The sequence below is a fragment of the Triturus cristatus genome, chromosome 12 (assembly GCF_964204655.1).
Source record: "Triturus cristatus chromosome 12, aTriCri1.1, whole genome shotgun sequence".
Lineage (NCBI taxonomy): Eukaryota > Metazoa > Chordata > Amphibia > Caudata > Salamandridae > Triturus > Triturus cristatus.
Genome location: NC_140595.1, coordinates 582,802,715 through 582,824,448, shown reverse-complemented (window position 1 = coordinate 582,824,448; position 21,734 = coordinate 582,802,715). Strand labels below are relative to the sequence as shown.

General features: G+C 47.9%; 1 protein-coding gene across 4 annotated transcripts in view; it reads left to right on the top strand.

The window, feature by feature from the left end:
- AP1G1 (adaptor related protein complex 1 subunit gamma 1) overlaps positions 1 to 21,734 on the top strand; it is a 691,372-nt gene that overhangs the window by 276,249 nt on the left and 393,389 nt on the right. The gene's annotated exons all lie outside the window — the stretch shown is intronic.

Genomic DNA, 21,734 nt, shown 5'->3' with positions numbered 1-21,734 from the left:
GAATCCCAAAAGTAATCCTGAAAGTAATCTACTGCAAATAACTTGAAACTTCCATTGAACTCAATGCATTATTGTGTTTAAATCTGTGTTGCCAATTGCCTATTGCAAAAGTATTTATATAAAGCATCTCATTCTGAGAAAGTATATTTTAATTCCTATTGTTGGTTCTAAAATAAAACAGATATATATTTTTTTATATAAACCATTGACCTAGTGGTCAATTTTTGAGTGTGTGAAATCATTTTGCTGACTGTGTACGACAAATGCTTTACACTGTCCTCTGATACTGCCTTACTGCTTGACCAAGCTACCACTTTAGAGAGTAAAGTTATATCTAACTTTAGCCTTTGCCAAACCTCTGGGGACTGTGGACTCTGTACACCCTGTACCTATTTGGGAACAGTATATACAGAGCCATTTTCTCACACAGGGACACCAAATGTGCCCCCAGTGCAGACTTCAAAGCACCCTTGGAGTGCACCCACCCAGGTCCAATACACTAAAGCCTGTCTGGGAGGTGGTTACACCTCCCTGTGACAGGAAACCTATTATCCAGGCCTCCCCTGCTGGAGTTTCGTCCTGCAGCAGGAGGGCAGACTCGTGTCTGTGGTTGGCAGCATCCATTTTGTGATACCAGGGCTCAGTTAGCTGGTACCGGGTATATCGGTGCAGTCATGTCTCTCCCTCTAGAAGGGATTGCTCATACTCCCACACCAGTTACTGGTGTGGGGTTATGATTCCAAGGTGTTTGACACCAAACACGGCATGTTTCCGTGTAGCCATCCCAAAGTTAGCATTTACTGGGAGGTTATAATGCACTTAAGAGTATATGGTTTGGCTGCATCACAACCAACCCCGGAATAAAGGTTCCGAAGGATGCAGAGGGGCTCTGCTCATGCATGGGCACCCTCTCACATAAAACCCAGCACCCTGCCTTCAGGATTAGTAAGGCCTGCCATAGGTGTGAAGGATAGGTTTATGTTCGAGGCATGTTGGCAGCTGAATTCATATCTGTGCATAGATCGCCGCCTAGTGTTGGGTCCGGATGTTTGCACGTTGTTGTCCTGGAAGAGTCTTCGAAGTATCCTGAGATAGGTGACTCCTCCCCTGGACCACAGTGCGCATGGGCATCCTCTCCATCCTCAGATTGTTTTTTTCCGCCATTGGGTTCGGATGTGCTTATCTTCACTCAAGTTAGGAAAATTTAGTTTTCAGGCCAAAAGGCCTTTAGTTTTCGTCGGTACTGTTCCCGATCGGTATCGACAGTTTACTTGCTAGTTTAGCGACCTTAACAACTTTTTCGGATCCATTTCATCCGACCATCGACCCTACATCGACGATGGAATCGAGGACCCCATTCAAGCGGTGTCCTGTTTGCCACGCCAAATATCCACATATCGACGTCCACCCGGTGTGCAAAAAATGCCTCTCCCCGGATCACGACGAATCGAAATGTATGGCCTGTGCCCGATTCAGATCCAAGAAGACTCTCCGGAATCGACGAGCCGCGAGACTAGAAGCGCAGCAAGCGGCACCGGCCCCGACCAACATCTTCAGCACCGAGGACGAAGATGTTGAAAGCGTGGAAAACATACCCTCCAGCCCCGCTTCCGAACACGGTTCCAGATCGCAAGACGTAGATGAAGAGCTTTTTCACAGGGAAGAAGCCGACGATGAGGTAGGAGACTACGATGAGGCCTTAGGGGCCGAAGAAGGTAGCTCTGGTGACGAGCAGGGCCTACCCGTCCAAACGGAGGCTATCACAGTGAGTCAGTCTACGGCTCCGGTCGAGGGATCGCCTTCGGGCCTTACCCAAGATCAATCCCGCAGTTCTTCGGCCCCGCCCTCTGGCCCGGCCTCGGATAGCCAGCGAGAGCCATTATTACCCAAAAAGACTGGTTTCCCTTCCCTTCCACGAAACCGAAATCAATCGTCGCACCGGTTCAACAGAAACCAAAAGTGAAACTGACACTGGTCGGCTCGAGGACCACCACACCTTCGACGCCAGCCAAAACCGTCGGCTCCGACCGCACCAAAAGGGACTTCGGTGCCGAACTCGCTGCAGCCGATGTCGGCGCAGATCCAAAGAGAAAGGCCATCGGTACCACCAAAGCGCCTCAGCACCGAAACAATCGGCACCGACCACCAAGGTTAAAATGGCCGCTGCATCGCAATCCACCTCGAAAGCAGCGACTACGGTCCAATCATCGACGCCGTCGACAGCTACTACCTCTCCTCGATGACCCTGTGGCTCCAAAGAAGGCCACTCCTACCTCTACAGAACCACTTGGCGCCAAACAACCGTCGGAGTTCTCGGTGCGACAAGTTGCAGCGTCCTTGCAACGTATCAGAGAAAAGGCAGCCCTCCAGGCCACGTCGGGCTCCGAGCCGAAAAAGGCTCAAAAGGCACCTTCGGCACCAACCAACATCACCTTTGGTTTGCCGCCATCCACAGCGCCAAAACTATTCGAGATCAGAACACGTGTCACCCCGACAAGGTCCCCATCTACTGAACACTCTCCTACTGGGACATCACCGTCCCACTTCATCGACGCCGACACCGGCAGGCTTTGGACTCTTACAGGATCCCGCTAAAGCAAAAACTGCCGGCGGAATCGGAACCAGTTCTGTATGAACGCCTCCACACCTCTTAACTAGATCCACAGTCCTTCTCTCCGACGCACTCCGACACGGACGCAATAGAGGACTACATGGGTGACGACACCACCTACCCCAGGGATATGGACCCTGAAGGCCAGCAGGACCCTGATCAAGCTTGGGATGACCCTGTAGACCCGGGTGCCGCTATGGATACCCAGGACACTCAGCTCTATGGCGCAAAAACATCTCCCACAGAGGACACTGCTGCCTTCAACGCCCTCATTGAACGTGCCGCAGCCAATCATGGAGTGCAACTCCACTCAGACACAATCGAGGACGATTTCTTAGTGGACACTTTCGCATCCTCAGAGAGGACTGTAAGGACTCTGCCCATGTTGAAAGGTGTCCTCAAGCCAGCAAAGGACATTTTCAAGGAAACAACCAGGGCACGGGTGATAAACCCCAGGATCGAGAAAAAATACAAGCCCGCACCTGGGGACCCTACGTACATTAGAGGCCAGTTACCTCTGGACTCCATCGTAGTTGCTAATGCTCGCAAACGGGCACACTCGCAGACAACTGGTGATGCTCCTCCCCCGGACAAAGAGTCCAAGGTGCTAGAGACCTCTGGCAAAAGGATTGCAGCCCATGCGGCAAACATATGGCGCATTGCCAATACACAGGCGCTCCTAGCTCGCAACGATCGCTCACACTATGACACGTTAGAGTCCCTACTCCAACATCTACCTGACGAGTACAAAGAGGCAGCGGAGCTCCTCATCAGGGAGGGACAACTTCTCACAAACGCATCCATTAAGTGTGCACTGGATGCCGCCGACACAGCTGCGAGAGCAATAAACACCAGCGTCATGCTACGACGACACGCCTGGTTACGAATCTCCGGATTCAAACCTGAGGTTCAAAATAACATCCTCAATCAGCCTGTCAACCCCGACTACTTATTCGGACCAGAGGTTGACACCACCCTAGAAAAGATCAAAAAAGACAGACACTGCAAAGTCAATGGGGGCTCTGCAAACGCAGACATTTCGTAGTGGCTCCTTTCGTCGCCCCGGAAATAGAGGAGCGGGTAGAGGACAGGGGTCACAGCAAACCTACAATAAAGAGGGCACACAGAGTACTTACGATAAAAACACCCGAGGTGGATATCGTGGCTCCAGCACCAAGGGCAGAGGACGCGGTTACGGCAACACCAGGTCCTCCCCCAAAAACAAACAGTGACGCCCTCTCCCTTCCCCCCGACCACAACACCTGTCGGGGGAAGACTCCAGCGGTTCCTGTCCACGTGGAATACCATCACCACGGACAGGTGGGTCAAAGATGTTATCCAACACGGTTACTGCCTCGAATTAACCTCCACTCCACCCACAATACCGCCAAAGCACCGTCCTATGTCCTCAGAGCACTTAGCATTATTACAGCAGGAAGTGCTAAGTATGCTGCAAAAAGGCGCAATAGAGGTCGTGCCCGTCCACCAGCAGGGGACAGGGGTGTACTCTCTGTACTTCTTAATACCAAAAAAAGGACGGGTCACTCAGACCTATACTAGACCTGAGACCCCTCAACCACTACATTCTCTCAGAGTTTCACATGCTCACCCTACAGCAGGTTCTCCCGCTGCTCAGACAGGGAGATTTCCTAGCCACGCTAGACCTCAAAGATGCGTATTTCCACATACCCATACACCCGTCACACAGAAAATATCTCAGGTTCACTATTCAGGGCCAGCACTACCAATTCAAAGTCCTTCCCTTCGGCGTGACAACAGCACCCAGAGTTTTCACAAAGTGCCTAGCTACTGTGGCTGCACATCTACGGAGGCAACACATTCACGTCTACCCTTACCTGGACGACTGGCTTGTTCAGGCAAAGTCAGCCCAGCAATGTGCCAGCCACATGTCCCGCACCATTCACCTTCTTCACAGTCTGGGATTCTCACTAAATTACCCAAAATCACATCTCCAACCCGCACACGTACAACAGTACCTAGGTGCGACCATAGACACCCTGGCAGCCACAGCTCAGCCAAATTTAGTGAGGGTCAACGGCATGCAAATGCTGATCTCAAAGTTCAAACCCCAACACTCCCTTCCTGCGAGAGTGTTCATGCAGTTGATAGGCATGATGGCCTCCTGCATTTTCATAGTCCCGCACGCGAGACTACATATGCGCCCGCTTCAGGAGTGCTTGGCACGTCAATGGAATCAGGCTCACGGGCAACTAAAAGACCTAGTGTTGGTGAGCGGTCGGGCATACGACTCTCTGCATTGGTGGAATCCACAAAACCTTTGCAAGGGCCGACCGTTCCAAGAGCCTGTTCCACAAATCATACTGACAGCGGACGCGTCTCTCCAGGGATGGGGAGCTCATGTACTCAGTTACACAGTGCAGGGACTATGGACAATACAACAAAAGAAGATGCACATCAACCTTCTAGAACTGATGGCAATCTTCCTGGCAATGAAAGCCTTCAAGGTACACTCTTGTGCAACAAAGTCGTGTTGATCCGGACGGACAACATGACTGCCATGTACTACATAAAGAAGCAGGGAGGAACACACTCTCCAAAGTTGTCTCACCTGGCTCAGAGCATGTGGAAGTGGGCCATTCAGAGGAACATATTCCTCATGGCGGAACACCTCCCCGGCAAGGACAACCAGATGGCGGATCTGCTCAGCAGACACAGCCACCAGATGCACGAGTGGGAGCTACACCCGTCAGTACTCCAACCGTACTTCCAACAGTGGGGTCATCCAGAGATAGACCTATTCGCCACAAGCGAAAACGCAAAATGCCAAAGCTTTGCCGGCAGGTTCCCACATCCACAGTCGCAGGGCAATGCGATATGGATGAACTGGTCCGGCAGATTTGCGTACGCTTTTCCCCCAGCGCCGTTGATACCGCTGGTGGCACGCAAACTGCGACAGCACTCACTGACACTCATCCTGGTTGCTCCAACATGGGCACGCCAGCCATGGTACACCACCTTTCTGGAACTTTCCGTGGTGCCGCATCAAAGGCTGCGGATCATACCCGCGCATTCGACGCAGAACCATGGAGAAATTCAGCACCCAGATCCGCAACAGCTGAACCTGGCAATCTGGCTCCTGAAGTCCTAGAGTTTGGCTACCTAAACCTGCCACCTGACTGTATGGAGATCATTAAGGAAGCTAGAAGACCCACTACCAGAGCTTGCTATGCAGCCAAATGGAAGAGGTTTGTCATTTATTGCAATAACAATGACATTAACCCGCTAGACGCATCCATTCAAAACATAATCTGTTACCTCTTACACCTATACCGATGCAATCTGGCATACACCTCAATACGTATCCATTTAACCGCAATAGCAGCCTATCTCCAAAACAGGCAGCACCTCTCTTTATTCAGAGTGCCTGCCATCAAAGCCTTCTTGGAGGGACTTAAACGAGTAATTCCCCCAAGACACCCACCAGCACCAGTGTGGAACCTCAACTTGGTCCTCACCCGACTGATGGGTCCACCCTTCGAACCTCTCCACTCATGTGAGATTCAATTCCTCACCTGGAAAGTAGCTTTCCTAGTGGCAATCACTTCGTTGAGAAGAGTTAGTGAACTCCAGGCACTAGCCATTCAAGAGCCATTCATACAGGTTCACGCAAACAGGGTCGTACTACGTACCAACCCCAAATTCATGCCTAAAGTAATATCGCAGTTCCACATGAATCAAACGATTGAACTGCCTGTTTTCTTTCAGAATCCACAAAATGTCGCTGAAAGAATGCTCCATACACTAGATGTCAAAAGAGCCCTCATGTACTATATAGACAGAACTAAAGGCTTTAGGAAGACAAAACAACTTTTCGTTGCCTTTTCTCCACAACACAAAGGCAACGCCATCTCCAAAGCATGTATAGCCAGATGGATCGTTAAATGTATTCAAATTTGCTATCAAAAGGCTAAACGCACATTAACGATTCCCCGACGAGCCCACTCAACACGTAAGTTAGGGGCCTCCATGGCTTTCCTGGGAAACATTCCTTTACATGATATATGTAGAGCAGCCACATGGTCCACTATACATACATTTACCAAACACTATTGTGTAGATGTACACTCAAAACAGCAGGCAGCTGTAGGACAGGCTGTTCTCAAAACTCTTTTTCAGACCGCTGCAGCTGGCACTGGTAGCCGCCGCTAATGGGAGGTACTGCTATGTATTCTATGCACAGATATGAATTCAGCAGCCCACATGCCTCGAACTGAATATGCTACTTACCAGTATGCATCTGTTCTTGGCATGTAGGGCTGCTGACATTCATATCGCCCACCCTCCTCCCCGGCGCCTGTAGCAGCTGCAGCTCTCAGAATTACTGTATAGCATGGTCATCACTTTCTGTATCTACTCCATCACTGCCACAATGGCGAAAAACAATCTGAGGATGGAGAGGATGCCCATGCGCACTGTGGTCCAGGGGAGGAGTCACCTATCCCAGGATACTTCGAAGACTCTTCCAGGACAACAACGTGCAAACATCCGGACCCAACACTAGGCGGCGATCTATGCACAGATATGAATGTCAGCAGCCCTACATGCCAAGAACAGATGCATACTGGTAAGTAGCATATTCAATGTGCAGTGATATGGAGAGATATAGTGAACCTATATCTCAGTACAGGGTGCATGCACCACCTTACCCAGGCTACAGTAGCAGTCCTGTGGTGTCATTTTGGAAGGCTTCCCAGGGGTGGCATAATACATGCTGCAGCCCCTGGTAGACCTCTGGGGTACCTATGCCCTGGGTACATAGTATACCATATACTAGGGACTTATAAGGGTACCCCAGAATCCAATCTGGAGTGTACCTAAAGTACTTGGAATCATTTTATAATAGAAAGCAAATAGGCTGGGGTCCTGAATAGCAAGATCCCAGCCAAACTAAGTAAAAAACCAGCAAGACACCAGGAAAAAAGTGGGGGCAACCATGCAGTCAGATTCCACCTTCCCACACCTATATCAAGGGGTTCTGTATCTCTAGACATAGCTGGAATGCCAGGTCATTTCCTTGATGGTTCAACACCTGGCGTGGTCTCTGAATGCCAGGGCAGACAAACTAAGCTGAAGATGCCTTGCGGCTCATGAATGGCAACTCTATTCAGGGGTGGTGCAAGGGCTCTTTCAAGAGTTGGGAGAGCCTTGGTTCAATCTGTTTGCCACCGCCGAGAATGCCCAATGTCACCAGTTTATGTGCTGAAGTTTCCAAGCTGGCTCTCACTCATCTACCCTTTTATTTCTCAAGTGGGGCTCCTTTCTCCTGTATGCCTTACCGCCAATTCTACTCCTGCACAGAGTTCTCAAGAAAATGTGGAATGACCAGGCCCAAGTTATTTTTATGAATCCGGATTGGGCATGGATAGTCTGGTATCCCGAGAGGATCTTCTGTCGCAGCAACAGGGGAGGTTCCTGCACCGAAACCTGCACTTAATTAACCATCATGCTTTGAGATTGAGCGACGACAGTTGACCGCTTTCTACCTTCCTCCTGAAGTCTGTGATGTTTTTCTGTAGCAGTGTCCCTCCACCAAGTCTGTATATGCCTGCTGCTTGGACATATTTGTGGCATGGTGTTCTTCTAGAAACATTAAACCTCTTTCTGAGGTTTTTCTGTTTGTTCTGTCTTTGTCACATCAGGGCTCTGTTCTGGGCATGGTTAGAAGTTAATTATCTGCCATTTTGCTTTTGTGCTGTTGCCGGACCAACAGTCTTTGTTCTAGTCCCCTGTTGTGCTTGGGGTCCTCAAAGGCTTGCAACACATGCCCTAGTGGGATTTAAAACGTATTAGGAATTCCTTAATGTGTGCACCCTTTGAGCTCCTGCACAATTGCTATATTCTGTTATTGACCATCAAGACTGCTTTTCTGGTGGCCATACCATCGGCCAGGAGGGTAAGCAAATTGCAGGCACTCTCCGCACACTCCCCCTACAACACATTTTATATGGATAGGCTGGTTCTCAGGACACGTACCTCTTTCCTTCCGAAAGTTGTGACTCCTTTCCATGCAGTTCAGAATATCACCCTTCCTACCTTCTTTGCTCTCACACACCCCACCAAAGAGGAGTTGAGACTCCACCATCTGGACCCCAAAAAAGTGTTGTCATTCTACCTTGATCACACAAGAGTCCGTGTGGACGATCTACTCTTCGTGGGGTACTTATGGACCAAGAAAGAGAAGCCCGTCAGAAACAGACATCTCAAGATGGATAGTACTTCGCATCAAGATCTGCTATGCATTGGCCAAGAAGCAACCCCCTGAGGGCTTGCATGCTCATTCCGTCGGAGCCAAGCCTATGAGAAACGCGTTAGCTGGCAGATGTCTGCCCTGGACATCGCTCAGGCAGCAACATGGGCATCTTTGCACATGTTTACTAAGAACTACTGCCTGGACACTCTGGTCCTTCGTGATGGGCACTTCACCTGTTCAGTCCTGCAAGTCTTTCTGGTTTAAATTGGCTTGCAGACTCACTTCCAGGGGGCATTGCTTTACTGTCTATTCTAAGGTAAGGAATCTGATGCTAGAAGTCTCTATTAGATGAACAAGTTACTTACATTTGTAAACGCCTTATATGGAGGAGTCCATATAGCTGCAGATTCCTTAATGGCCCTCCTATCCTCCTCTCTCTGCGAATTGATTACAGTGTAATTGTCACCCTTCGGAGGGCCTTAGAATTTCACACCAGTTGTCTGTCTTCATTGTGAAGAAGTGACGCGTCCTGCCAAGGAAAGTCATGAAAGTAACTGATAGTGTGCTGGGGTGGCACCGAAGTCTGTAACGCTGACCCCTCTGACTGGGAGCCGAACAACGCCACCTACTGGCATGCAGGGGTACTGCTCGAAAATTTCCAGGTCCAGTCTGACGCCTGGGGAATATTCTAAGGTAATAAATCAGCGGCTAGGTAGTCTCTACCAGATAAGGCTTTACTAAGGTAAGTAACTTGTTCTTTGATGCTTGAAATTAGTCTCCTGCTGGCTAAAGAACCATTGACTGGGTGCCGGAATTGGAAAGTGCCATTCACTCTACTTCATTGTGCCTAAGGGTAACGAAGGATTCAGGCCTGTTCCGGACCTCTGGCCATTGGAAGCCTTTTTGAAAGAGAAATTCAAAACGGTCTCTCTGGTCTGATCTTTTTATCTCTGGATCCAGGAAACTGGAGGGAGTCCCTGGTCTTGCAGAGCATGTATTTTCTTAAATGTCTTGCAGTCCTAAAGAGGCTCCCTGTGGTTCACGGTGGGATTGGAACATTTTCAATTTGGCCTTCGGCCTTACCTTAGTTGTTCACAAAAGTGATGGTTGCTGTTGATGTGAGGTCTGGGAAATCTGTGTTCCAGCACCTCGACGACTGGCTGCTTGAGGAGTACTCACCACAGTGAGTCACAGACAAACTTTAGCTTCCTTGGGGTTTCAATGAACAAGCCTAAGTCCCACGGAGCCTCACACAGAGTATTCCAGTACAGGGGCTATCCTGGACACAGTGGTATTCAAGGTCTTTCCACTGCCACCATGTGTCAATGATATTCAGGATATGATCCTGACGTTTTGGGCTCAGTCCTGGGTCCTGATGAGGATGGTTCTGAGTCTTCTTTGCTCCTGGCCTTGTTCATCCTAATTGTCTCATATGCCATATGGCACATGCAGGCCAGTCAATGGAACTATAGGTTTCAGCTTTCCCCTCTGTTCAAGTTCAAGTTCAAATAACTTTATTCGGTTGTAAACCTTACAATCATAAAAGCACAATTCATAGACATACAGTTAAAAATCAAACCATCCATTACATTGATGAGACATAAGCAATATAAAACAAGTGTAACAGGCAGGATAAACATGTTAAGAATATAAATAGTTGTAAGAAAGTTAAAAAGATTAAAAATACCTAAAGGCAATAGCAGCATAATTATCCCTCCATACTTTTCCTGAAAGTAATTGCTAGTTTCAGAAAACTGCATACAAATAAAGTGCAGTCACAATTCAGGAGTTGAAGGTAGTAAAGTGCTGGTTTAATCTGTGTGAATTTCAGTTCTTTCAGGCATGGTTTTAGATGTAGCCTCCGGGGTACTATATAATAAGGACAAATAAATAAAAAGTGTGCCAGATCTTGCGGAGACTTCCCGTCGCAGCCGCAAGCTGGCAACACTTGACCTCGATGGGCCCCACTCGGTACCGCCAGTAAGAGATGAAACATGTCAAAACGGAACCTTGTTAATAGGTAACGTTCGTAGCCAGACATAGGCCATGAGAGAGATGGTTCCATTTGTAGACAGGTTTTAAGTAAAACATGTTTCCTAACACTGTCTTTCTGGAGCTTACCTCCTCCCGGACGAAATACCTGGTTGTCATGAATGTATTTTTCACAAAAGTAACATCTGATTTAGTAATGGAGTTTGGGGTTAAAAACAGGTCCGGCCGTCCTATTTCAATAAGACGGTCGTTAATATACTTCAGCCATGGGACCTTGAACCTACCATCCCATGTTAGAGCTTCTTTTAGTACATCATGGGTAAGAGGTATATCGTTATTTAGCCAACAGTTCATCCAACATAATAGGGGATTTGCTGCTATTCTATCACTAAGGTGGGGCATACCTAGCTCCTCGTGTACCGAGAAGTTTCCGGTTCCCCTTGGCAGCCTTAGAATCTTCTTCAGAAAATTATTTTCTGCAACCTCCAGGTCTCGCGTCTGGCTGTAACCCCAGAGCTCGCTTCCATAGCAAGCAACGGCAACGCTCTTAGCCGGGTATAATTTAAGCAAGGCAGCCACCGGGCTATTGCCCATTTTTCTCGCGAAGCCAAGTATGGCTGCGTTAACGCGGGTTACCTCGCCCTTCTTCTTAAGAACAGCAGGGCCCCAAGATAATTGATGATCAAGAAGGACCCAGAGGTATGAAAAGGTTTTGGTGGTTGGAATTTATTCCCCATTTATGTTGAAAAGATTAGATTTTCGCGACCCTAGGCCTATCTTCATAACATAGGACTTGGAATTGTTAATACTTAGGCCTCGAGACTCCATGAAATCAAAGAAAGAATTTAAAAGTGTCTGAAGGCCGATTGCTGTCCTTGAAATAAGGACAGCGTCGTCCGCGTAGAGCAGAACTGGAACGCCTTTTCGGCCTACAAGGGGGTAATCTGCTCCAGTTCTTAACAGGTATTCCTCCAACTCGTTAATATACAGGTTGAAGAGAAATGGAGCCAGGATACACCCCTGTCGAGCACCCCGGTTAATTCTGATATCCCCCGTCACTTTCAGGTCTTGGGTATATCGAACATTAGCTCTTGTATCGGAGTGCAGGTCAGCCAATAGGTTAATTAAATTCTGCTCAACGCCCATCTTTGACATGATGTCCCATAGTTTGCCTCTGTCCACACAAATGCGGACGATAAGTCCATAAAAGCCATATGGATGGTTCCCTGCCGGGCCAAGGTGTATTTACCTATAATCAGATTTAGGTTCAGACACTGAGTTACTGTCGAATGGCCAGGTCTGAAGCCGTATTGTATTGGGGATATGACATTATTCTCATTTGCCCATGCTGTTCACCTGTTCAAGATGACACCCCCTACCACTTTTGCTACAGAATTGATTAAAGATATTGGCCTGTAGCATAACGGGCTGCTACGATCGCACTTTTTAAACACGGGCACTATAGTCGATAGCCCCCACGACTTTGGACATCCGAAAGCCGCAGCTGCATTTACTACAGCCGTAAGAACAGGGGCCCATAGTGAGATACAAGATTTAAAAAGATCCGGAGGCAGGCCATCCGGGCCTGGAGCCTTATTACCAGTTAGCCCTTGAATGCCCTTTTCTACTTCGTTAACTGAGAAACACAAAAAATTCTCCATGGGAGTTAAAAAATCATTTTCTGCCTGTTGCTCATTGCTTTTAAAAATTTCACTAAAGTGAGTGACCCAGTCCTCCTCAGGGATATTAGTACCGAGTGCAGTGTCACTGGGATTGTCAAACAAAGGTTTATTAATAATTTCCCAGAATTTACTGCTGTTGCCCAGGACTGATGGGTCAAGCAGAGACTCCCAGGTACAAGCCTTAATTTCTTTTTTCCGTTTAGCAAGTGATTTCTTATAAATCAGTCGCAGGTTTTTAATTTGACCTGGATCTCTAGGTTTGGTTTTTAACGCCTTTCTCAGATCTCTGCTTGCCTTGGAGCATGTATGGTCAAACCATTTAGGATTGGTTCTAACTTGTCCCTTCACTGGAATTAATAGCATGGATCCTACTGATAACACCACAACCTCAAAAATGGCTAAAATTTGCTCCGGGGACATAGATGGTGACACACAAGCCACAAGTTCCTCGCCACATGACTTATTGATTTCAGTGTATAGGTTTTCATGATTTACCAAATGCCATTTCAGTCGACGATTACCATTTGTACATTTTAAAGTTCCCCGGCCTTCACAGTTAATTCGCTTTTCAAATACTCCCCCACCCAATCTAATGGTTAGGGGATTATGATCACTGTAAATATTCGTTTGAATAATGAATCTGGAGGCCTGATTGGCAAGGTCGGCAGATAACAATATATGATCTATAAAGGACCCCTGACCTAAGCCTTTAAATGTTGGGACATCAAAGACCTTAGACTCAGGCACCATGGACATAGCTACAAGTAAGTTATTTTCATTCAACAAATCGTTGAGACAACGTCCACGCCTAGAGTGGTCAAAATGAAAACCATTCACATTATTACACCCCAAAGATCCCATGGAGGTAACTCGTGGATTACCACATGGGTGTACATTAAAATCACCTACGATCAATAAGTTACGTGACAATGTGCCTGCTCCTTCTCTCAGCATCTCTTTCAGAAGCAGTATATTGCATTCCCCTTGACTGTTTATAGCATTATAGAAATTAATTAAAGTCAGAGCATGTTTGCCTCTCTTCAGTTCGAGCACCTGAATGTTCCGATTTGCATGATACCAATTACTTACTTGGCAAGAAAGTGCCAGATTAATAAAAATAGCCAGGCCCCCCTTTGCTCTTCCACTAATTGAGGGGGCTGCTGGCCTAAGAAAGCTTTGGTAGCCCTCAATGAAGGCATTATCTTCCATCCATGTCTCTTGGAGGCATATAACTGCGTGTTTCTTGACAAATGCCAACCAAGCAGAGTCACATATTTTATCAGCCAAACCTGCTATATTCCAGGAGACTAAACTCACGTTACAAACATCATCGGGCTCTATTCCAGTGGCGACTTCTGTGGTTATAGGTTCTAATAACCGATTTAGTTGTTCTACGTGTGTGTCTCTCGTAATTTCTATTATAGAAGAGTTTGGTTCTACATGGACTGGAGGGAAAATAAAAGCCTCGGGCGAATCATGCAATGTACTAATGTGTTCATGTAATACGGAACTATCCGTTAGAGGGTCTGCATCTAGCTCTATCTGATTGTTATTAACTAATTCGGTGGTTGAAAGGGGAGCAATTGCTGCTTGTGTAGACCTAATTTCCCTATGCACATAATTACTTTGCATGGGACCAATATGCGTTGGTATGGCTGGAGCAGCATGTAGTCAGTCAACCCCCTCCAAGCCATTCTGCTCATAAAAAACATCAAACCTGTTTGAAGTAGGTACATTGTAGTAGATGTTAGGGTATTTTGATTGAAAGTTGTCACGGTGATGATACAACCCATGTGGGGCCTCCCATCTTTCCCCTCTGGCTCTGTCCAGTTCTCACAAGAGAAGACTCGGGACATCTTAAAGTGGTTCGTTTAAGGCCAACCTGAAAATAGGCAGGCTACTCACCCTCCTCCCCCGATTTCATGTTGTAACGTATGCATCGTAACTTAGTTTGTGGGGGGTGCTTCTGGAAGAGGTGGAGATAGGGGGGCTAAGATCTCCAGCAGAGAGCCAGCTCCATATAAACCTCTTGGAGTTTTGGGTGGTCTGCTTGACCCTGAAAGCTTCCCTTCAGAACCTCTTGGGAATGCTGGTAGAGTTAAGTCAAGACAACACAAATGTCATGTGATACTCGAACAAGCAGGGCAGGTGGATTTGGGTTCTGGATTTTGTGCCAGGAGGAAGGTGTCTGGACCAGGTTAAGATCTTCTTTGTAGCCACCACCTAGCTGGGTCTCTGAATGCCAGAGCAGATGTCTGCTGTATAAACCACGAAAGGCTTCTCCACCCCAAGATGGAGAAGAACATCTTTCATCAGTAGTTAAACTGGTTTGCCACTGTCAAACATACATGGTCAAAGTATTTGAGTGTCTTCCAAAAAGGTCATTAGGAGATTCATTCTGTCTGCAGTGGGTCACTGGGCTCTCACCACTACCTCTCACACCTATTTCTGAGGAAAGTCAGCCCAAATCGGACACAAGTCATTTTAATGGCCCCAGACTGGGCCAGGAGTGTGTGGTAATCAGAGCTCCAGAGTCTGAGCATTTGCTCTCCCGTCTTTCAACCAGTCTAGTTCCAGATTCCTTACCTTTGAATTTCTCCAGGTGTCAGACTGCATCCATAAGATTTTTTGTGAGCAGTACCCCTGCGTGCTGGTAAGTGGAGTCGGTTGGCTCCATGTGGCATCGTCCGCGCCTGAAGTGTATGTCCACGTCACCTATATAGGCACCACTCCGGTGCACTGGCATCAGTTATTTTCTTTATGTGCCAGCCATTGCTGACCCGAGAGAAGAGCTACCGCTCTGACCGTTTTTTGACAGGATTTGTGTGACATTTTGTCCATCTTTTTAAAGGTTTTTTTCCTCCTGGTGTCGAGGATGTAATCGAGAAAGACCGGTTTAAAACTCTGTGGCACCTGTCACCGCGCCATTTCAGTGACTGACCCGCACCTTGAGTGTTTGTGGTGCCTGGAGTGCGACCACGAAACCAAGTTGTGCTCCAACTGCTCGGCCATTGCGCCGAAGGCTTTGAGGGAGTGGTCGCTGTTGCTGCTAATGACAAAGCATGCAACTCTATTGAAATAATGGTCGCGCTCGAGAGGAAGGTCTCAGGACTGTTCCAGGAGTCCAAAGTCCTTTTCAACCCACTCAAAAACATCGGGGTACTCTGGTAAGAGGCGCAAAAAAAACACAAGAAATCGAAGCACTTACCGTTGGCCGACGCAACAAAGGAACATTGGCGTCCAAGCCTTGGTTCTTTGAAACCTGCGCGTGAGCCAACTCGGAGTGTCCCCAGTTTTCTGGGAGCCTGAGCGACCCCTTTACAAATTAAGGAGTTGTATGAGGCCAAGCATCTCACTTTTGAGCGACCTGACCCCTCCAGCGAGCCTTCAGGCTCCACGGGGTCAAATGGGGTCCCATCTGATTCAGTGCCGGTGGCTCCGGCCCCAATGGACCCCCATGGATCCGGGCTGATGCCGGTCATACCACTACGACCTTCCCTGGCACCAGTGCCGCTGTTATCTGTGCCAGTCCTATTGTGATCCTCAATGATGGGGAGCTGTGTTGACTGCCATTTCCGGCAGGACCCCGTTTCCTAGGTTGGAGCCAGAGCTGCTGGATCCTTTAGAATACCAGTATGATCAGGATATGGACTGATGTGAGCAACTGGGTGATTCCAGCAGACGGGATACATCTCCTGATACCCGCATGCTTTCTCCCCCGGGTCATTCTCTCTCAAGCAGTTAGACTGGAGAGATGCAGCGAAGTTCACTATACACTGTTGCTTGGATACGACCAACCGACTCAACAGTGGCCCTCAGGCCACTGACTGAGAACATCTGGCTTTCAGAGGATGTCCAGGCTTCTCTCATAGACATGTCCTTTAATGGCACCTGTCTCTTCAGATACAAGGCAGATGTGGTGCTGGAGCGCTTTAAGGACTCGTGGGCCACAGCCAAGTACTTGGGCCTCTCGGCTGCCCACGTTCCCCGTCTGCCTTTTGCACCTTACTTGTCCAAGGAAGGGATTTTCAACTGCGCCAACCCTATCCCACCCTCTGCGTGGACAAGGGCATGGTTCCTACTGGCCTCATGGGTTGGCTAGACAGCGATCTGGTTCAGCCACCTCACAGCTGCACCCTCCAAAGCTTCCTATTTTTTCCCTTTCAGATCATGCACGTGCAGTTGGTGGCAGGGTCTGCAATCACCTCCACCACTGGCAGTTAATAAAATCAATCAAAATTAGGGGGAAGAGGAGGATTGGGCTAGGTTCACCCTCCTGTGTGATCAGAGTACAGCAAAAAGTATCCGTAGATGACTGATCAGAAGAACCTGGCCTAGAAAAACGGGGGATTCACCAATTGGGTGAAAGACCACCTCTACTGGTAGAAAAGAAAAAAATATTTTCTTGAGTCCCCTCACTCACCCATGGTTGCCCCTAGGTGACATGCTTCATCATTGGGGCCATCCCAAACATTTACTGCTTGGGGCGTGCTGCGACTTGCGGATTTACGTAAGAGCACTTACTTTGTGAGGATACGTGTAGTGCAGTGTAGGGGGAGTGGTGTAAGTGATGTTTAAATATTACCTAACAAGTGAGCTAATGTTTTATTCCTGTTCCTAGTTAGTAAGGATAAAAAGGGGTTAATAAAAGGGAAAAGTAACTGTTATGTAATTACAATCCCTAGTGTTGTGTGGAAATGTTTCAAGGTATCCCCTAAACCTATTCTTCATGACAGCAAAGGGGTCTTTGTGTACCACTCCGTGCAGGACCTATAATGAAGTGAAATATAAATTGTGAATGCATACCTATTGTGTGAGCATTGGGGAAAAAATATACATACGGTTGATTCTGAACTCGTAGTATTTATTTTGTGGCAATAAATACGCCTCATGGTCTGTCTGGGTGGAGGGTCCTGTAGAAACCTGTGCTCAGCAACCCACTGTCATTACGACCTAGGGAATGAATACGTCGTAAGTTCAGAATCGCTACGTGTTCAGAATCAACCCTATGTATATTTTTTTCCCAATGCTCACACAATAGGTGTGCATTCATAATTTATATTTCACTTTATTATAGGTCCTGCACGGAGTGGTACTCAAAGGGAAGGTCCCTTTGTCCTGAAGAAGAGGTTTAGGGGATACCTTGAAACATGTCCACACAATACTAGGGATTGTAATTACATAAGTTACTTTTCCCTTTTATTAACCCCTTTTTATCCTTACCAACTAGGAGCAGGAATAAAACATTAGCTCACTAGTTAGGTAATTTTTAAACATCACTTACACCACTCCCTCTACACTGCACTACACATATCCTCACAAAGTAAGTGCTCCTACGTAAATCCGCAAGTCGCAGCATGCCCCAAGCAGTAGATGTTTGGGATGGCCCCAATGATGAAGCATGTCACCTAGGGGCAACCCTGGATGAGTGAGGGGACTCAAAAGAAATTTTTCTTTTCTATTAGTGGAGGTGTTCTTTCACCCAATTGGTGAATCCCCCGTTTTTCTTGGCTAGATTCTTCAGTTAATAAAATCAGACAGGTGGGTCCTGTGTATCGTCTGAAGGAGCTACTCCCTCCCCTTCAAGACTACCCCTCCATCCTAGCTGCTATCTTGCGACTGGCTGACCAAGGATAATTTCTCCTTGCTCAGCGAGGAAGTCATGGCGCTCTTGGCCATGGGAGCTATAGAGCGGGTGCCCATAACAAAAGTATGCTATGGTTGCTATTCCTGCATCTTTCTGGTCCCTAAGAAGGACAAAGGTCTTCCTCCTATTCTTTGATCTCTGAACCCTCAACTACTTCCTGAAATAGCAGAAGTTCAAGATGCTCACATTGGCTCAGGTCTTGTCTGCCCTGGACCCAGGAGATTGGATGGTAGCGTTGGACTTGCAGGATGCCTATTTTAGCATTGCCGTCCTGTCTGTTTATCGGCGCTACCTGTGGTTTACGGTAGGCCACGTGCATTTTCAGTTCACCGGGCTCCCTTTTGGCCTTACTTGCGCCCCTCAGTGTTCACCAAGGTGATGGCGATAGTCGCAGCTCATCTGCACAGGTTAGGTGTGCCAGTCTTCCCTTGTATCAATGACTGGCTGCTGAAGGCAGGCTCGTCCTAGCCTGTCGTCTCCCAACACCAGGTTTCATTGGACCTCCCTCATTCGCTGGGGTTCACTATAAACATGCTGAAGTCACATTTGACTCCCTCTCGCACTCCCTTTAATCGGATCTGTTCTGGACACAGTGCAGTTTCAGGCTTATCCTCCCGAGCGTTGAGCAGGGCCGAACTGGCCGTGTCGGGCACCGGGCGTTTCCCCGGTGGGGACTGGTTTTTGGCCCTTGGGGGCTGTTTGTTAACCTGGAGTCGGTAATATTGGCCCCCTGTAACAAAATCAGCCGAAACCAGCCCTGGCAGTGAGTCCAGGATATTCAGGCTATGATGCAGATGTTTCATCCTCTACCCTGGGTTACGGTGAGACTGACTCAGAGGTTGCCAAGATGGCTGGGCATGGAGAGTCTGGTATCCCCAACTTCTGAACGTGAATGTCGATCCTGTGGTTAGGCTGCCCCTCTGGGAGGATATACTGTAGCAGGGGAGGGTCCTTCACCCAAACCTGTCAACTCTCCACCTTCTTGCATAGATATTGATGGGTGGCAGTTGATAGGTTTCGACCTTCCTCTCTAAGTCTGCAATGTTATTCTGGCACCTGGCATCCCTCACCCAAGACTGTACACGCCTGCTGTGTGAAACTATTTGTATCATACTGTAGAGAAAACTCCATTGACTTACTTCCTGCTTCCTTTTCAGATATTTGGCTTTTTATTCTTATCCTTGCCCAGCAGGGCAGTGCTTTGGGCACTCGGAAGGGTTATATTTCTGCTCTCTGCCTTCTTGCGGCTTCCTGTCCTCCCATCTTTATTTAAATCTCCTATTTTAAATAGATTTTTGATGGGCCTTGTACATATGTTCCCCCTTTTGCTTTTATTCTGCCTTAGTGAGACCTTAATGAGACCTTAATTTGGTCCTCACATTCTTGATGTGGGCCCCTTCCGAGCCTCTAAACATTGCCACCTCCGGCTGCTCTCCATTTAAACAGCCTTTCTTGTGGCAATTAATTAGCCCGGACGAAGAGTGAGTAGCAGGCTTTATCTTCCCAGCCTCTGTTCTTCCCCGTTTATCGGGACAAAGTGGTGCTTCGCACTAGGGCCTCTTTCCTGCCGAAAGTGGCGACACTATTTCATGTGGTCAATCGGTCACTTTGCCCACCTTTTACGCTTTTCCACATCCCGCTAAGGAAGAGGAGCGACTCCACCGTCTGGACCCAAAAAGAGCGGTGTTTCTACCTTAACCGAACATGAGACCAACTCTTCGTGGGTTATGTTGTTGCGAAGAAAGGGCAGTGTAGGAAGTTGGCTTTGTGTAGATATGCCACTAGGTGGTAATACTATGCACAGAGTCCCCAAAATTGTACAGGGCTCAATGCAAACCCCCAGATGCTCTATTAGTCGTAGTGTGGTCGAGCAGTCTTAGGCCTGGCACAGAGGAGTGTAAGACATTTATTGCACACACATGACCAATAACTGGCACCCAGCTCAAAAAGGAGGTCCACACCAATTGTAGAAAAATAAACTTTGTACTTTATTTTAAGACAAAGCTCTTCGCAATAAGGTAAGTATGTTTTTAAATAAAAATACTTTACACTTTCAAAAGTCGACAGTGCAATTTCTGAACAGTTCAATGTTATGCTGTGGAGTGAAACAATAATGCGGTTATACAGATAAGTATCCAACTTAAAATACCAGTCTTCGGGACGAAAGGTCAGCAAGGGGAAAGGAACAGAGGAGTACCAAAACTGCACCACCAGCAGCACAGGGGTGGCCGGGTGCAGTGGTCAAAATCAGAGTTCGGCCCAATGCGTTTCAATAGAGCCTGGGGATGCCCAAAGCCACTGCTCCCAACTGTAGGTAAATCAGTTGCAGGGGCCAAGCTTTGGGGATTAGATCAAACACAGGGATCACAAAGTGGCACAGCAACAGCCGGGTGCAAGTTGCAATTTCAGCATTGTGCACGCAGTGCTTTTCAGTGGAAACTTGCTTCAAACAAACAGGCTGCAAACGTCTTACCGGAGGTTGCAGGAGGGAGACCAACGACATCAGAAGTATGTAGAAATATAGGGGTCGTCGAGGCACGGTCAATGCAGCTCACTAAAGCCCAGGGACTAAGGATGCAGGGGTGCCTTTAGACATCAAGTCTTCTTACTGGAGCCGGTCGGAGTCCGCGAGAGCCTCTGGATTCAGGCCACTGGCTTCGACGTGGAGTCAAGTAGTGTTCACCCTATGCTGGACTTGAGGTCAGGATTGCTGGGGACCCTGTTCTGGGTCATGGTCCACCTGGACATGGGCCAAAAGTGTCTGCTGCAGAGTGGGCAGAACTTGCGGATCCTGATGGCTTTGGAGTCCTTTGTGTTGGTTTCTTAGGGGAAAAAAACGCTGTCCTCAAGGGTTCTGGTCTTTTTTTTAAGGTTTAGGACAGGTGTTGTGTTCTCGCAGCATCTTGGAAGCTGGAGACAGGCCGGTAGGGCTGGGGCCAAGTCAGTAGTCCTCTTCAGGCTTAGCTGCACGGCGTAGTCTTCGTCCTTCTTCCTAGGTCGCAGGCAACTCGTATCCGGGTCTGAGGGAGCCAACTAAATACTAGATATAGGGGGCGTTTTACTGGAATAAAAGGTAAGAGCCAATGGGCACATTACCTAGGGTGACTACACCCTCCATTATGCCACCCTCCTGTGGGAGGGGGCATAGTCCTAGCCCTGATTGGACGAGGCTCCTCCTCTTCAAGATGGAGGGGAATGAAAAGTGTGCTCAACTTCGCCTTCTCCGCCTGACAGTGCGATGAGGTGTGGCCTATGTAGGTGACGCGGACGTCACTTTGGGTGCAGGCAACACCACGCGGAGCCAACCAATGCCACTTGTGTACTGCTCACGACAAATCTTCCAGATCCAGTCTGATGCCTGGGGAAATTCAAAGATAAGGAATCTGAGGTTAGATATTGTCCCTACCAAATAAGGCATTACCGAAGGTAAGTAACTTGTTCGACAGGCTGTGTTCATGAAAGGACTGTTGTGTAGAAAGTCTCACAGCGATGTGGAATAGAGATTGAACAATGATTAATGAAAAGTACTAGTAAATGCCATAGCGGGAGTGTTTTAAAGGGATGCATAAC